The sequence below is a fragment of the Aphelocoma coerulescens genome, chromosome 2 (genome assembly GCF_041296385.1).
Source record: "Aphelocoma coerulescens isolate FSJ_1873_10779 chromosome 2, UR_Acoe_1.0, whole genome shotgun sequence".
Classification (NCBI taxonomy): Eukaryota; Metazoa; Chordata; class Aves; order Passeriformes; family Corvidae; genus Aphelocoma; species Aphelocoma coerulescens.
In genome coordinates, this window is record NC_091015.1 from 23274902 (window position 1) to 23292453 (window position 17552).

A 17552-nucleotide genomic window follows, 5' to 3' on the forward strand; every position below is an offset into this window, starting at 1 on the left:
CTGTCTTTGCATACCACAAAATGCACAGTATGTTGCACCTGATTTGACATCTACTGTTTCTCCCACAAGCCTCTCAAGTGTGTGAGACTGCTTTTTAAAATCATTTAAGTCTTTTAAAAAACAGAAAGGAAGGGGGAAGCCTGTGTAATATCTGAAGGAGGTCTGGATTTCAAAGAGTGTAGATCCTGCTTGCTTTCTAAAAGTTGCATCTATGAGAAGAACCTCATACTGGACTTCCCAAACCATGCAAAATATTTGAACATCTTAGTCATGTGGAAAAGGTTCTTAGCCCAACCAGAGTATGAACTCTGAGAAACAAAATCACTGAGCTGCTCTGTGATCTCTTTATGTACTACATAGAATATCCTCATTGCTGTAGTGATGCTCTGTAGACATGCTAATTCTGGAACATTTTTTCCATTTAATGCCACAGAGACTGAACTGGGGAAATATTTCTGTTTCAGTGCTCCATATGGTTTTGTATGTTAAAATGGAACTGGCAGGGAAGAAAGCAGCTGGCCTGAAGCTGCCAGTAACTATTTCTAATGTCATAGATTTTCAGCAAAAATCCCAAGTGGGAGCTGTATAGGTGAAAGGACTGCATAGCAGTATTCAGCAAGTATCAGCACACCCTCTAGGGAATGAGCACAGAGACAAGCAATCTCATAAAGACACCACTGCACTTCCTAAACTGGGATTTTTTTTCTCCACTGTTCCATTCTGGTCTCAAGAAGTCTCAGGTTGGGAAACAATTCAGGCTTGAAATGTCAGCTGCAAAGACTTCCTGATATCTCTGTCAATAAATACCATTGTATGGCATTCATGGTATGGGTGGACACCTAGATTAAGAGTTTAGGCATAATCATATTTGGAAATATATTCCAAAATTTAAATACATCTATTACTTAAACTTGCCGTTAATATAATACACTATAATCATGGGAAAGATCCTTCTGCTTCAGCATGCGAGGTCTGCTTTCTGTCTAATTTATATGTGCTTAAGAGTTGCAGTGCTGTGATAAAAAATGTACTTTAATTGACATGACCTCTTCGCCATGATGCTCAGTCTCTCAAAAGCCACAGCAGTAAACAGAATGTATGACCAGATGGTGTTTAGCTAGAAGGATCTTTGCTATCCAGAATGCAGCTGCAATAATATCTGTTCTGTCAAGCTAAAACAAAGGCATTCATAACTCCACATTCCAGATTTAAAATTCCATGCTGGTTTGAAAAGTGTTTCCCAGGAAAAACACTAATGGAAATAAAAATGCAGGTGAGAAATTGAATTTTTTTTTTTTAGTTTACCCATCCCTCTTTTTGTCTTCCTTCTGCACCTGAACACTCACTCTGTCTTCTCAAAGAAAGAAAAAAAAAAAGAAATTACATAACTTAATTCCAAGCTGCCTGTAGGTACTTGCAGGCTACTAGAATGATTTTGGTAGTGCTAAACATTCACACTTTGTTTTCTTAATGCTTAGCATTTATCTGTGGGGTCTGAGGTAGTTTATAGTGTTGTGATCCCTTGCAGAAGTATCTTTAAATTCCAAGGAATCTTTGTTAGAGCAAAATGGTCCACACCCACCTCAAGACAGCTACTCTGCACTGATTACACCAGCAGCATTAAATTTGTTCCAAGACTACTTAGCTTTCAAGAAGTAACTTGACTAATGTTAACAATCACATGTATACACAATGCCCTGTTTTAAAGTACCTGTGGATACTTCAATTTTTGCACAAGGCAGGGCTTAATTTTTGGGAGGAGGTGAATGCTAATGAGTCATCTGGCAGGCATTTAGTCTTTCATATGTCATTTTGTCCAGCAGACTTTGCTTTGGGGATAAAAGCCATGACAGGGAAAAGCAGGAATAAATTTCTGATTAAGTTCTCTGAAGAGATGTACTTCTTGTTATGTTAGATGGGGAGGAATGGAAGGAGATGGCCAAGTACATAATCTCATTTGGGTTTTGAGTTGGTCAGCTGTTGTGTTTCAGGTGAAATAAATAAATATGCTTAGGTTTAAGTTGATAAATAGCACTGTTAATAACAGTGACCATCATTCCTGACACTGTCAGTCAATAAGTTTAATTTGTGGTATTTGGAGGGCACAGTTGACCTGCTTTCCCTGAACTCTAGGGTTGTATTCTTTATTCAAAGCTAGATGGTGACCTAAAAAGAATCAAATGCTTTTCTATCCCATCTGAATTCTCTAAACTCTGGTTAGATATGACTTGAAGCTTTACAAACTGTTAAACATCTCCTTGGTATGTTGGCAGGCCAACATATTTTTACTGCTAAAAAAAATTAAAACCAACCAAAAAAATTCAAAGAACTTCCAGTCAGAGGCATGGGCTCTCAGCCATCTCTTGTTTGCTGCTCCCTTGAAACAGGTACGGAGATTATCCTTATTAGGCTATCTTACGGGTATTCCCAGATCTTTTGAGTATGGTTTTCTTCCTTTTTAATTAGTAGGTCATTATGTGACAACTTCTGTCTGCTCCCTTAAGTGGCTGGCTAAGGCAGATTTCACAGTGTTTCTGGATACCTGAAAATAATTAGCCATTTGTGAGTTGGGAGGTGGCTTCAGATTTTAGAATGAAGCTTTGTTCTTAGTAATGCACTGGGGAATGCTGCTGCTGAAAAATAAGGATGTTATTCCATCATTTTGTCTTTGCAGACAAGAATACTGTGATAAGTTTCTGTCTAGCTCTATCCAGGCAGTTCCTTCTTGCTCCCTCACCAGTTTTAAATCCCATTAACTGTGATGTTGCACCTATTTCAAAGTTTGGTGTAAACTGGATCACTGAGAAGTTCTACATAAAAATGTCACTTCTGATACTTTTAGTGATCCAGTGTACAGGGAGTTCTACAGAAAATTTTACAATATGAGTGACAGGGGCAGAAGTTGCAAGGGCTGGAGCAAGGAAGTAGGGGTTTGCAGCAGTGGGAATTTCTTAGGCTGGCTCTGCCACAAAGGTGAGACGTGGTAGAAGGGTACCACAGCTCAGCTCACTCACACCCAGTTTCTTGTAGTTGAACCTCCCATCCTTTGGCTGTTTAGCTCTGCAAGAGAGTTTAGCAATGAGAAGATCTCTCAGCAGCTCTTCTGGAGCTCCTTTTCTCTAGAGACGGGTTCAAACCAGTAACAAACCTGTTAACCAGGGCATTAATGCCTTTGTATCATCTTCCAACAGGTATTTCCTTTCTGAGTTCTGTTATATACAACTGTAACAGATAGGCTTTCTCTTATTTTTTTTTCTTTTGGATATTTTAATTAAGCTACCTACAAATTTTGTTCAGCCATAGCATTTACTTACCTGTTTCAGAGATGAGAGCTGGTGCTACCACTGAGATAAGGATCTCATTGTGTCAAACACTGGGAAAAATTGCAGGTTTAGGTTCTCTCATTATAGATCCAGGGAGACAGCATTTCTCCAATTCACATTCAGTCAGTTCCTCTTTAGCAGGCTTTTCTGCAAGTTATCAGGGTGAAAAGCATAGCAATTTAGATATATCAATCAGATATATTAATCAGATAGAAAAAAGGTTATAAGAAGTTGTAGGGATTTGGCTGTTTGTCAGGTTTGAGAAGGATATTCTTGCAAACAACTAGCACTAATATTTCTCTGTTCTTGATGAGTACCAAAATCCTGAAATTGCATTTTTGTTTTTAATAAGGTTTCCATGGCTTTGCTTGCAAACTATATTAAGCTCAGTAACACTTCTATTTTTGCAGTATCTTCATCTGAAGTACCAGTTTTCCCAGAGCTCACTCACAGAGGGCTGTGCTTTATTCTCAAAAACTAGAAGATGTGTAGTAGATTCAGTCCTGGCCATTTTTCATGTGAAGCCTTATTCAAATGGTAATTGTGAAAGGCTTTGTGGACTTTGTTCTCAACTCAAAGAAAAAACTTCAGCTGTGGGCAGCTAGGGTAGGAAAGAATTTTTGCTGAAAGACTTGGAGAAAACTAATTTGGAAGTTACCACAGCCACTCAAAAGTTAAAAGTATACCTACAAATCAACTGTGAAACCAATCACATTATCAAATAACACTGGAAATTAATACTGTGAATAAAATATATTACAGTGAAGATCAGGCTTGCATTCCTTTTTTTCTCCTCACAAGACACACTATGAAGGAATTCATTATAATATTTTGTAGAGACCTGTGTGCAAAGTATGCATGGTTGGTTTGCAATTATTGATATGCATATATGCTACTTAGCAACTGGTGTATAGTTTGAGGAGAAGTCTTGGCTCTTCAGAATCAACCTCCCACACTGGCCTGTGCACATTCCCAGTCAGGTGATACTGGACTTCCGTTTTGAACTCGTACTGTGCATAAGGGTACAATTTGGAAAACTCACAGTCCAAGTAAAGATTTCAAGTACTACCAAATGTTGCAACTGTTCTAATATTGCATTTTTGATAAATTTAACTGCATTTATATAATTTGAACTGTTGGTGGCTCCATCTAAAACTGGACACTAATTTTGGGAGACACTCTAAACCCAGAGGCTGGGACATAAACCAGGGCCCTTGTTACAAAACAGGTTGCAGTGGAATGAAATGATGCCTACAGTCACATTCAGCAGCAAAGCCAAAATCTTGGTTTCTGTTTTCCAGCCTCATATCCACAGTGCCATAGATGTCCCACCTTTCAAAGGTTATGTCACTTATTTAAAGTATAGTCATAAAATAATTTAGTTTATAATTCTATTACTATTCTGATTTTTTATTTTCTTACTAGTTTACAGTCCTTGTCTAGCATTCACTTCTTTTAGGGTCATCCCTTCGCAGCCACCCTAAAACTTCAGTCAACTCCCACACACAGATCTATTTGGAGTTGTGGGGCTCTGCCCAGAGGCAAAGTCAATCTGTGACAAATTCTTTGTGGAGAGAGCAATTCGTAATACAGCAATATGTCCATAAGGATCTGTATTATGATTTATATGTTAGAACTGTGGAGAAGAACGTACAGCAATTTTCATCACTTTAGATAGAGTCTGTGAAATCCCATGTGTATAAGAATACCAATGCAGTAACTCAGACACAAGAGAAAAGAGCAGAAGAAACTAATCAGTTAATCCTGTGTCACCTATTTGTCAGGTATAGTTTACTGCTAAATACTGATAGCACTTATTATTAAAATGTGTAAGTATCCTGTATAGTGCTGCATCTGTGAAAGAGTAGTAGCCAACAGTTGCCAAGATATCTAGAGGTGTCACTTAAACATTAAACAATATTAAATTGCTGAAGAAATATACAGTGAATTGGTGAAGATGTGGCCTGTGTGAGGGAAGAAAAGTGAGGATATTTTCTCTGTATTGAGTTATGCTCCATCCTAGGAACAAGACTGGAAGTTGCATTTATAATGTGTTTTGGAAAGGAGATTACACCTGACGTTTTGGCCACACACGTCACTTGCACAGATTTTGCTATGGCTTCTTTACTTCTTTAGTTACAGGGGTGCAGGATCCTGAGTTGACACTATAAACTGACCTTGTCAATATGGGCTTTGACAGAAACTGAAATTAAACTGCAATAATTCAGCCTTATTCAACTCCTGAAAGTTGTTTTGTAGACACATGACAGGGAAGAAGATATTTGGCTCAGTGCTGTTTTAGAAGTGATGCAAATCCCCTATACTCCTGTGTGTTACAATGCTTCTGAGTTCAGGAATCACTAACCAGCCTATAGTTGAAATTATTTTTTTCAAACCCTTCTCTGTTTGTAAAAAAACCCTAGTTTTTCTAGTGTGTCTCTTTTTCTTTTTATTTTTCCTTCTGAATAAATTTTTAATGGCAGCCTTGAGTCTTACCTCTCCTGTGTATTTTGGGGCACGAATAACTGGATAAAACTAAAGCCCAGCAGAAAGCAATTTAAGTAACCTTATATTTAGCCTTATTGAATAGTATTCCTCAGGAAACTACAAACAAGGTATAGTCCATCGAAGAAAAGCTTCCAACAAAGCTAGGCTGTATACTGAAATAATCTTTGAACTAGAACCTCTGAAGATGCAGAGCAACTTTATAGGCATCAATCTACTGAGTCTTGTCCATGGGGGTAATTCTGAGCCTGAGCTAACAACACTGCAGATCATTTATTTTTCATATATAAGGAAAAAATGCATTTCTTTTAAATTTCACAGAAGTAAAACTTCCCTGTGAAGGAAGGCACACTATACAAAGTGAAAATTGCATATTTTAAAGCATATATTTATAGAAATGTCTTTATGTACTCATCCTTTCCACACAAATTTAGATTCATACATAGGCATTATTTGTATGTTTGCATTTGTGCACATATATTATAGATATAGATATAAAATACAACATGTATGCATGTATATATGTGTATATATATTTGAAGGGGAAAAAGGATTTATGGCGGCTGACCAGATTTAATTTGTCTGCTTGTATTTAGCACTTAAGGGCTTATATACTCAGTTTGCTCAAAAGAGTGAAGAAGTACTCCTTGCTTATGCCTCAAATCAGAAATGCATGAAGTGCAGCTGCAGAGATAATACATTCTCCCCAAAGGCTTTGGCTGAGCAAATTAGGTGTCAATGGGGTGCCTTCGCAGGCAGTACTCTCTCTAATTAGTCTCTTGAGCCTAGTTGGTGGCAGGTATAAGATGATCTAATCAATTGGTCTGTGTCTGATGGTACGTGTAAAAATCCTAGCAGGCAGAGCTGTCTCCCACAGGTCACTCACCTGCACAGCAGGAACGCTCATTTTCATTTTTCATCTCTTCCATCACATGATGCTGACAGTTGGTTTTAAGGAAATCGAATCCAAAAAATATCTAGTTCATAGGGCATGTAGGTCAAAATAAAGTTGCATTATGGGTATTGCTGATCCAATTAATTAATATTTATAGCAACAAGTAGCATGTAGATATTATCTGAGTGCAAATAGTATTGCTAATGTTTGGTTGGCTTTTTAAAATGATTTCTCTAACAAAGGTAGGAATACAAGGTGTGGGAAAAATCACCTGTTAATACTGTACTTTTTTTTCAGAGAGGATGAACAGTATCTGTGGTGTCTGCATGTGTGGTAGAGGGAGAAGCAGAAAGAGTATTATTGTTGATGATCTTAAATTCCTCCATGTTTCAGCTCATAAAGAATACAGTATCTCCAGTTGTCAGCTCACATTTTTATTTTAAAACTGGAATACTCTTATAATAATGCTAAATCAGCTGCCACATAAATAGACCTGCACTCTGAGTGTGCTTTGCATGCTAAAGACTCTGTGGGAGCACAGCTCCACCCGATGTGATAATTTATACAGAAATTAAAAGTACCTAGAGAAGGATGCTGATGCTGCCAAAAGGAACATGTATTGAACTGGTATTTTTTCAGGAAAGGACGTTCTTTCACTAATTAAAATTAAGAAAAATACTTGGGATTTAATCACCCTCCTATACCTAATGTCTTCAGAGTATGATTAATGTTTAAATTACAAGCTTTGGTATGCCTTTCTAGAACCACTGTTCCATCAACAGTTACTGCATTCTGAAGTTGGCATCTGCTGTTTTTAAGGTGGATTAACTCTATCCCATTTGGGATTTCTCTAGGTAACAAACACAGAAATGAGTCACTACATGTAGATCACTTAATATTTCAAGTACATCATTAACTTACTTGTAGAAAGCTATTAGGTTTAGTAGAGATGTCATGAAAACCAGAAGTACCAGGATCTGTGGTAAAAAAAGTTCATTTTTAAGTCAGTCTGTTATGTTTCAGGGTTTGTTGTTGTTTGTTTGTTTGTGGTTTGTTGTTTTGGTTTGGTTTTTAAGGAGATATGAAAGAACCCTATTTTGCTCTTGGGAAATCACAAGTTGTAAATATTCCATTTAACAATTTACAATTTTATAAGCAAAGCTGTGACCAGAGGCCATAAACATAATCTGCCAAGTCACCAGGCAAAACTTTGATTTGTATGATGAGGGAAATGTATAAATTCTAAGCAAGGATATTTCTAAAATATAGCTATAAAAATACAAACATGGAATAGTAAGCCATCTGGGAACTGAATGGCAGCACTGTGTGGAGGGCCCTGCCTCGGGTCTATGTTGTGTGAACAACTGATGTTTCAGTTCAAGAGCCACACTGAAGAAACAATGCTTTTTTAATAAAAAGATTGGTTCACACCAGTCCAAAATTTTCTGGCTTTTTTTATTGTGGATTTTCTGCTGTGGATGAAGAGATGCTCTCCTCTTTCTCCAGTTTAGGAGAGCTGTCTATTTGATGTCTCATCTTAAACAAAAATAAGTGGGAAGAGAAAATGCACAGTGATTACAGCACTCCTCTGACAAGTGGCATATCTGTGTTCAGTTTCTTCCTCTTCCTCAGCATCGGAGAAAGCTAGCACTCCATGACAGCTCTCTGAGGCAGGGGAAGGGACTTCACCTGTTGACTCCACTTTTGAATTGACAATAAACACCCAGAGAATTAGTGATTCAGATGCAAACATTATCTATTTCTAGCCACCACACTTGTTGCGTCATGTAAGGATTTCATGCACAGGCGAAACACCTCGGCAGCCCGAGCTGAGGGTTTGGCCCCAGAACACGCTGCCCATTCAGGCCCTGGTGCAAGCAGTGGGTCTGTCATGCAGGCTGGCTTCCCAAACTGGGCGGGCTGTGCATTTCAACACGTCTGCAGAGAGACTGAGACCACCATACTGTTCCCTGGTTCCACTTGTACTGTGTCTTCTAGCTTTCCCTAGCCAGAACCATTGGTGAAATATGGCATCAAATCATGTTGTTTTCCGGTGATCCAATCTAAATCTTGAGCCTATGCAGAAGGTGGAGAGTGGTGTTGCCCACCATACTTTTACACAGGCTCTAAGCTTCACAGGAAACCAGTTGCAGCCCTGGCATGGCAGGACGCAGCAAAGCTGGAGCTGGTGGAGTTGTGATCATAAAACTCTCATCTGCCTTATACTGAGCCAGAGCAAGAAACCTGTAACCTCTGCTACCCTTCCTTAGTCTTCAGTGTTCTGCCTGTGGTCTGCGTTGGTGCTGGCAGTAGTTGCCAGCGTGCAAAGATTTTTTTTCCCCCATGTGTTATATGGTAGCAGCTCTCTGTTTATTCATTTCTAAAGAATCTCTTAATGCTCTAGGGCTTGATTCGGGAAGTGCTAAGCTTCTACTGAAGGTATTCCTCATTCCACAAGCTCAGGCCCTGCCCTGGAGAATGTGTCATCAGCTTTGCCTACAAAGCCAAACTTGAAACCAGAAAATGTAGTATTGTTACTGGGAAATTGTAGTATAATCCTAAGAGAAGTCTGATACTTACCTCCTTCAGAAATTGTCCTAAGGTCCACTGATAGAAAGGAAAAGTTCTGTGTAATGAATTTAATTGCAGTTACTCTCAAATCTGAGCAGTTTGATAACTACTGGAAAAGCATCCATCCAGAGACTTTTCTATCCCTATAATTTTGTTACCTGTCTCAGATGTCCCTGCTGCTTATGCCAGTCCCTGGAGCTCCAGTAATTTGGGCTTAGCCTGAAATCAGGCCAGCTATTCTGGATCTGGGCAGATGTGGCTTCCAAATTGCAAGCCTGCTTTTCACAGCTGAAGTGTAGGTGGCAGTGGGGGCAAATGCAAGCTCAGTGTTGGAAGGAGCTTTGGGAGTTTAGTTGCTTCTTTCTAAGAAGGAGCTCCCAAAAGGACATCCCTAAAAAGTGCTCATGAAGGAAGAGAAAACTGGAATTTGGGGAATATTATCAGTGGTGTTTCGTCACTGAACAGTTGTGAATCTCTGCATGTTCTGAACATTGCTTTTCTTTTTCAGCTTTTGAAGGTAAACCAAATGCATCAGCTCAAATGTATTCCCTGAAACAAGATTTATTGGCACTTTAGCCAAGCTTCTAGACCCTGGGGGAAGTGGGACTTTCATGTGGAATAGACAGTCCACACAAATGCCAGATGCATTTAGGAAACAACCCAAGAAGGACTCTAGACATGGTAGACCAAGCTCCAAGAGGGCCCAAGATGCTTAAGAACAGGCTTTTGTTAATCCAATTCAGGTATCCTGGTGCTTAAAGAACAGAAGAAGAGCTCTCAAGAATCATGACAGGAACCCTGGAAATTACTGAAGACATTGCATAGACATTGGGGTGTTTTGTTGAAAGCCACAATTAAAATGTTATGCTTGAAACTGCAGTTCAAAACTGATGCCTTGTTTTTGTCCTGCTTTTGAAATGAGGGCTAGACTAGATTCACTGGCACCTGCATCCAGTTTGATTTAAATAGTTTTAGGACATGCTAATATGAACCAGTTCCATGCTCAATGAATATTTCAGCATTCTTTCTTTTAAGGGACGAAATTCCTTCACATCTGACTGTCTTCCCACAACTGCATTTTAAAAATGTATCAGGTCTGTAGTTCTAGTCTTGGAGAACTTAACAAATATATTTTCAGAATTTCTCAAAAAGTCTCACTTTATTACTTGGCATAGAATTCTACTTGGAGATTTATTAAGAGTTAAATATGCTAATTATAAAATCTTTTCAGTGGCTCAATTCATCCAGTTCATCTAGCCTTCATTCAGCCTTCACGTGGCTCTTCCTTGCAGTTATTGGATGCTTTGTTTTCCTGTCCCACATTCTCAGCCTGCCTCCTGTTTTGTGTAAACCTCAAAAACATCAGGACACCTTCGTGCAGGTCCAGCCATTGCTTTGAGCTTCTACATCAATAGAGTGAAAGACAACATAAGTGAAGCTATTGATAGTGTTTATTTTTATATTTGAAAGGAGAGTTTTTAATTATCTGCCTAGTAATAGAAATACACTGAAATAAAGGTGAATACATTTAAACACAGCACATCAAGAAGCTCCATAACATAGTTATGTTTGCAGAAATGTTTGTGATTTGCCTCAGGGCAAATAATAACTCTTGGGAAGGAAACCTAAGGAGACCTTTTCAGAAACTAGTTGCAAGCATTGGTGTGGAGGAGATCACTAGGGAAAAGGGGCAGAAAGAAAAGGGGGCAAAAAAAGCTTGTAAACTCCTGAAACTCGGCCAGCATTTTTAGCAACCTTCCTTTGCTTTCAGGAGGTGTGACCACCTTTAGAAGAGATGACTCTGTGTTTACAGCTGTCTATAATTTCCATGGAGAATGTCAATGCTAATGGCACCTCTGAAGATGAGCTCTTGGGGCACAGACACATAAATATGGATTAATATATCTCACTTAGGCAACCACTCTGAAAACATTGGTGTTTTAAGTTCATTTTCCTGAGGTACCAGTTCTAAACATGCTTTGGAAGTCTGCCCTTCGCTCTGAGCTGGCGTCTTCATAACTGGCTTTGGACTAACCTATCTTTTACCAAGTAAAAAAAAAAAAAATTAAAATGCAATTCATGAGGCTTATTATAATTTATATTGTTTCCTTACAGGATTAAATTTACCAGGTTGGAGGAGGGAAACAAAACCCTAATGAGGAGGCTGACACCAGGAAGGAACCACGGCCTGTTTCCTTCTTTCTCTATGGTGGATTTCATTCAAAAGAAAATTGAAGCTGGCAAGACCCCGTTTTTCCCTGCAATTTATTTAAAACCTTGCACGCATTTGGATACCTTGTGATTTCAGAGAACTATGTGAAGATTAAGCTTTTGCTTACTGATACATGGCATGTACTCTTTCAGTCTTTTGTGTTTGATTTTGTTTGATTTTCCACTGCAGCGCTGCATCTTTGTAAGGATTTTTATGCTTTCACCAGCAATGTCTTAAATACTTTCAGTCAACACATTTGGTGTTCACACTTTTTCAGTAACAACTGTACAAAAAGAGCCAACAGTGGCATAAAGGACTGTATGTTTTCTTTGAGGGCTGTGCATAGTTTGCAACCAATGGGAAGACTATTTCTTCCCAAGGCAAACCCAACTTGGCTGATAGGCTGAAAATTACAGCACCTTGCCACTCTTCCTCAAGTGTTGTTGAGTTCTTTCTTTTTTCATTATCCCCTCAGACCATTCATATCCATTTAAAAACATGGCAATAATTGCATGTTTACTTCAGTACTCTAAATTTGGTTACTACGCTTAGGCTATGTAGCATGCCAGTTTTCAAAATAGGCCTGTGAGAAGGACAAAGCAAAAATTATGAGACATGTGCAGCTGACAGATATACAGTGAATTCCTTATGGTTTTACTCCCTTCAAGAATATGTCTTTCTTTTATGGGTCTTGGCTAACATCTCTATGTTTTTCCTCACACTAGTTACCTTTTGGAGTATTTTCTTGAAAACAGAGATGATGAAACTGTTCTGGTTAATTCAAGGCAGATACTGAGGTACAGAAATACTGAGGTACAGAAAAACTTCAACTGAATGAGCCATTAAATCTAGCTGTGTTACTTTGCCACATACAAAGCAAGGTGGAGAATTCTCCTCATCTCAGACTGTTTGCTGTTCCACACCAAAGCACCTTTCAAGTTATTTTCCATAGGTATTCTGAGCTGACTGGAAGGCACTACATGATCCTTAGTCTTTAGATAGCTTTTCTGAATGAATCATACAAATGCAAACTTTGCAAGAAATTAAGTTGTGTGTGTGATTTTAGAAAAGGAAGCCCCTGCTACATTTTGGCTGGGGCGAGCATTGTGTTCAGGGGTGTGAAAAAACTGCCCTGTTTACAATGCTTTGCATTCAGAGATGGCAGGGTATGGTGCAAAAATCACTGCTGAGTTATAGTCCTGCTCGAACAGAAACACTTGCCAGGCAATATTATTCTACACATAATTTTCACATCCTTTGCTTGCTGGATGCATTGAATTACATTTTAAGGAAGTGTGGTAACGCTTTGGTTAGCTTTCAGTGTTTAAAAGAAGGGGGAAAGGATTTGTGCTACTGCCATCTTATTAAACTCCAGCAGTGTTTAATAAGAAAAAGACACCCAATAAGGCAAATCCTTGAATGAACAAGTAGCTACAAAAGGTCTCTTAATGAACTAGGACAGGAGTCTACACTTTCAAAGAACTGAACCGTGGAAATATTCTCAATATTTGCACAGCCATTAAAAGACAATTTTCCCCAATGACATCTCTGTTTCAGGATCTGCTAAAAGCCATCTGAAAGCCACTTTCAGTCACAATCCTATTTAGAACTTACTACAGTTTCCCCCCTGTGTTTATTGGGGAAAAAGTGACCACTGAACTTTTGAATTTATCACACACTGAAACTGCCTTAGATGTGGTTTGTTTGGGTTTCATGTTTCTTTTTTTTTTTGTAAGAGAAAAGTCTTTTATACATTATCTTTGCTACTTAAATTGTGTGCAGTTTGATGATTAAAATTAGCTATTTTTAGAAAAAAAAAACTTGCTGCAAAATCTGAAGAATTTTTGAAAATGTAACAAAGATTTTGATTAGGAATATAAGGGTCGTTTCATAGATGCTTCTACTTGACAGCGTAAATTTGAAGGCAAGCAATTACACTGCTCAACTAACCATCTGAAGGTTTAATATAGAAGAGTAATTCCCCAACTGTTCCCACTAGCCTAGCATATTACTATCCATAGTGACTCACATACAGTGTTTGCTTAAGGTATGTATGTGTGTGTGTGTGAACACACGTGCGCCTGAGAGCATCCTCTCTGCCCCATTCCCACTTTTAAGCAACCACTGAAATAAAGTTGGTCCAAAAATTTTCAGTTAATTGCCTGAAGGAAAGTTCATAAATATCTGGGTTTCTAAATAGCAACTTAATCTTCAGCAGTAATGAAGTTACCTCACCTAGTGATCATTAAGGAGTGACCAGGGTCTCTTACTTCTGCACCTGCTTTCTGGGCACCCCGATTCCCTGTGGTGACTTGGTTTTGCTGCTCTCCCATGGAGGCTCTGGGCCCTGGGGATGTTCTCCCACCACCGAGGCAACCTAGGCTAAGCAGGATGGTGCTTTGCACATGAGCACTGCAAATTAATCTTCTGGAACATGAAATCTGCTGGGAAATATCAAGGTTTTTTGAGATAGTAGAAGTTCCTTTGGCCAGGGAACTGACAGTTGACAATACAGCCTTATTTCCCTCTTCCCCCTTCCAGCAGAGTCCTGACCTGCATGGTTAGCCCAACTGACACCCATCAGTAAGGACCCCCAGACAGCTGCCCACCTCTCCAGCTGTTTTCACCACAGCTCTTCTCAGTGTTGCAGAATGGACTGTTTAAACCCTATCAATGCTCTTGAGACAGCTTCAGCAAATATCAGTAGTGCTTCTCTCTTTTTCTCTCATTCTTCTGAAATCAGCTCCCCAAAGAATATTCAAAGAGACAAGAAGTAGCCCAGCCTTCCAGATGTGCTGTAGGTGCCTGGAATGTGATGTTTCATATTGTCAACAGTCAAAAGTTGGCTTCAGTGACCAATAGTCTCTGGGGCACAGCCCTGGAGAAACCGTGGGACTTGCTCAGTCAGTAGCAAGCAGCAGCTTCACTTGTATTTTCCTACCACTTGGTTGAGACCCAGTAGGTCTTTCCTGGTGATACTTGAGAGGATGTGGCTTTGCTGTGAGATAGGAGAGCAGCAACAGGGCAGCAGGTATAGCAGGCAGATAGAAGCAGGGAGGGCATGTTCTAACTCTCTATGGGATCTAATATTAAGTGAAGGGGGAAGGGAAGATGGTGATAGATATGGTCTGCATGATACAGACAGTCCTTAGAAGCTCAAGTTCACAGAACCTAATTTTACAAGTCAACCAGCTGGAGATGGCTCAGTCCTCTCTCCCGCTGGGTTCAGATCAGCTCTAATCCACACCCAGCAGGTCCTGCCCCACACAAGACACTCCAATAGTTCTGACATTACATTACTGTATGGTGTCCTAGATCAGTTGGGTCCTTTTAATTCTCAGTCTTATTTTTAATCAGAACCATGGCTTAGGACAAGTCATCAGTACAACGGTGAAAATTCAATCTGCAGTAGACAGAGGCACAGGGGGTTTTGCTTTCTCTTTTGTGTGTAGGGGTTCTGCACTTAAGACTCCTGGGAAGAAAAGGTAAGATAAATAAATAAATACCCTGTGGGTTGATGGGTTATGTACACCCCTGTGTCAGTGCACGCAACCAAATGTGTAGTCAATGCTCTGATATGCTCATATACAAAATATTCATCTGTGAATATTACTGGTTATATAATCTTTGTTATATAAAAGGTTTAGGCTGTACAGACTGGGGAGTAAAATGCAGATACCCCACATAACCAGAATCAGGTTGCATTACTGAGCATAACAATACCCTCCCCTACCAGCATTTAGGTGGAGTGACTGTATGTTACTGCCTTGCATTTTTCACATAAGCAAAAAATCTAAAAGTAAAGGATGCACTAATAATTCCCATCCCCCCAAATGCATTTCAATGGTGCTGCATACAAAATTCCTGCTTGCCAGCTTCCATGCGGATTTTTGTATGGTGCACTAAGAGGTGTTCTTTTTTTAACAAATAAAAAAGGGGAGGGCTGGTACATGAAAACAATGTTAATGTAATTAAATATATATACTTCAGAAGAACAGCATAGCAAGCAGTACAGTAAAATAAATGTCACATTATTTGTTACACCTTGTAATTTGTCTGTATTATGAAAGATGTAATGGTTTGTCAGCTGTAACTGTTGTTTTCTTGTAACATCATATTGAATAAAGTGTAGCAGAATCTCTCTTCTTTGTGTATGTGATCTAGAGCTAACTCAAGGAATAAAGCCTTTCTTTTCCTTTTTGTTCTCCAAAAACCGAACAAGGAAATGGTTGTAAACAAGAGATTTTTAAGGAATGAAAAGTACTTGGAAGCAGGCAGGCACTGGACAGTAATGAGTTGAAAAGATTAGGCACTGATTCAGTCAAACATGAGCTTCATCAAAACTACAAGGCAGTGCTGACTACACAGGGCAAGATTCTTTGCATTTCTGGCTGTAATAGTAAGTTAATGATTTGATGTCTCTTTCCATTTTGTTATATATGTGACAAGGCACCTCTTTACAGCATACTGGAACTTAACTGAAGTAGTAGAAAAGCCAGTATTCTGAAAAAAAACCCAACAGGTCTGATTTAAATATATCATCGTATGGAGGATGAAGTCTGGGTTATTGCAGTTTCTCTTGAAATAGAAAACTGATAATTCTGGTAGAAAATCAGGCAAAACATACAGCATGCATTTTTCACAACTTTGATATGGAAGCGTGATTTATCCTTGCTCATACTTGATTATTTATTTCAATCAGTGAGCATATGCTGCCATGATTCTTTGTCTATTTGTGCATCATAGCATTAGATAAGCAAGTGCTTGCTCACACTATATATTATCAATATGTGTGTTCAGTATTTTCTCCTCCTTTCCACTGCTTCTAGCTTTTTTGGTAACAACTTCTTGCTAGGACCTATTTTTAGACAATGAATGCTAAATCAATGCAGGGCTTTCATAGACTTTGTTAGAATATTTGCCTGAAATGTCAGAATATGCTGTTTTAGCAAACACAAGAGTCTATAGGAGTCATTTTGATCTCAGATGGGGGATGGCTGGAGAGCAAGTGCTTGTACTGTGTAGGCTGATGGGGCAGCAGCCCTAGCCTAGAATATGACTAATAGAAGGCCTGGATTATAGTCTTGGCTCCAGCTGATTAGAAATTTGAAGAAAAAAGGGTCTTCCTTGGAGCTAGCACAATATAAGCTTGAATGTGGGTCTTCAGTGTCTCAAGTTTTATCCAGTAGAATAATGTTCTGGCCCAGTTCTGATCACAGAGCACTTCAGGAGAAGAATCCTCATTTTTCAGTCTAGAAAGTTGCTGCAGAATGACATCAGCTGCACCCAGAGGGCATTGCACAGAAACAAACTAAGAAAACACATGCATGTTCATCTATTTATATTTTACCCCCAGTTCTCACTGGCTAGGGCAGGTTTGGGAAGGTGTTGGCTTTTTATAGTCTAGATGAATAATTTGTATTCCTGACTCACTACCTGTATGGCAACTTTAACCTACAAATCCCTCCGATACAAATGAGGACCAAGAATTATTACCTAAAAAGGTTTGTATGTTTGAACACAGGGTACCAGGAAGCATGTTCAGAGTCAGCCTTTAATTATGTAGTATAATCCTTAGAACCGTCTCCTGACCCCCTTGGCTGCAGTCCTAGCCTGTTTAGCCCCAAGGTTTTCTTCCTAAGCTAGCCTGGCTGCTACAGCAAAGCAAGAGATGCATTTAGCCAGAATAGCAGCCACCCCTCCCCCGAGAATAGAAAAACCAGAGGGAAGGTGTTGGAGCAACCCTGTGCCACTGGGTTAACACATACAGTTACTCAATAATGCCTCTCCTTGTAAACCTCTGCAAAGTAAACCCTACAGCAGCGGAAGGGCTTGCTGCTACCAGTGGGGGGTGGTGTTATGGACACTAGATTTGAGAGGCTTATATAGCACATGGTCGAGGGGATAAAGGGATACAAATCAGAGAGGGAAAAAAAAAAAAAACAACTGAAGAGATTTTAAAGAAAAAATCCAGGGCCAAGTATTTACTGTTCATTTCCCTTGTGAGTGGTGTTATATATTGTCTGCAGTGACTCATGCTGAGAGA

The 17552-nt window shown here is 39.2% G+C and overlaps 1 protein-coding gene across 2 annotated transcripts in view; it reads left to right on the forward strand.

Annotated features, from left to right (window-relative positions):
- The window catches only part of CDK14 (cyclin dependent kinase 14), a 334987-nt gene extending 319338 nt beyond the window's left edge, over window positions 1–15649 (forward strand). For both annotated transcript variants that reach the window (XM_069006789.1, XM_069006791.1), the window contains one exon: window positions 11410–15649. The gene's annotated coding sequence lies outside the window, so the exon portion shown is untranslated. The remainder of the gene's footprint in view (window positions 1–11409) is intronic.
- Window positions 15650–17552: the final 1903 nt, after the last annotated feature.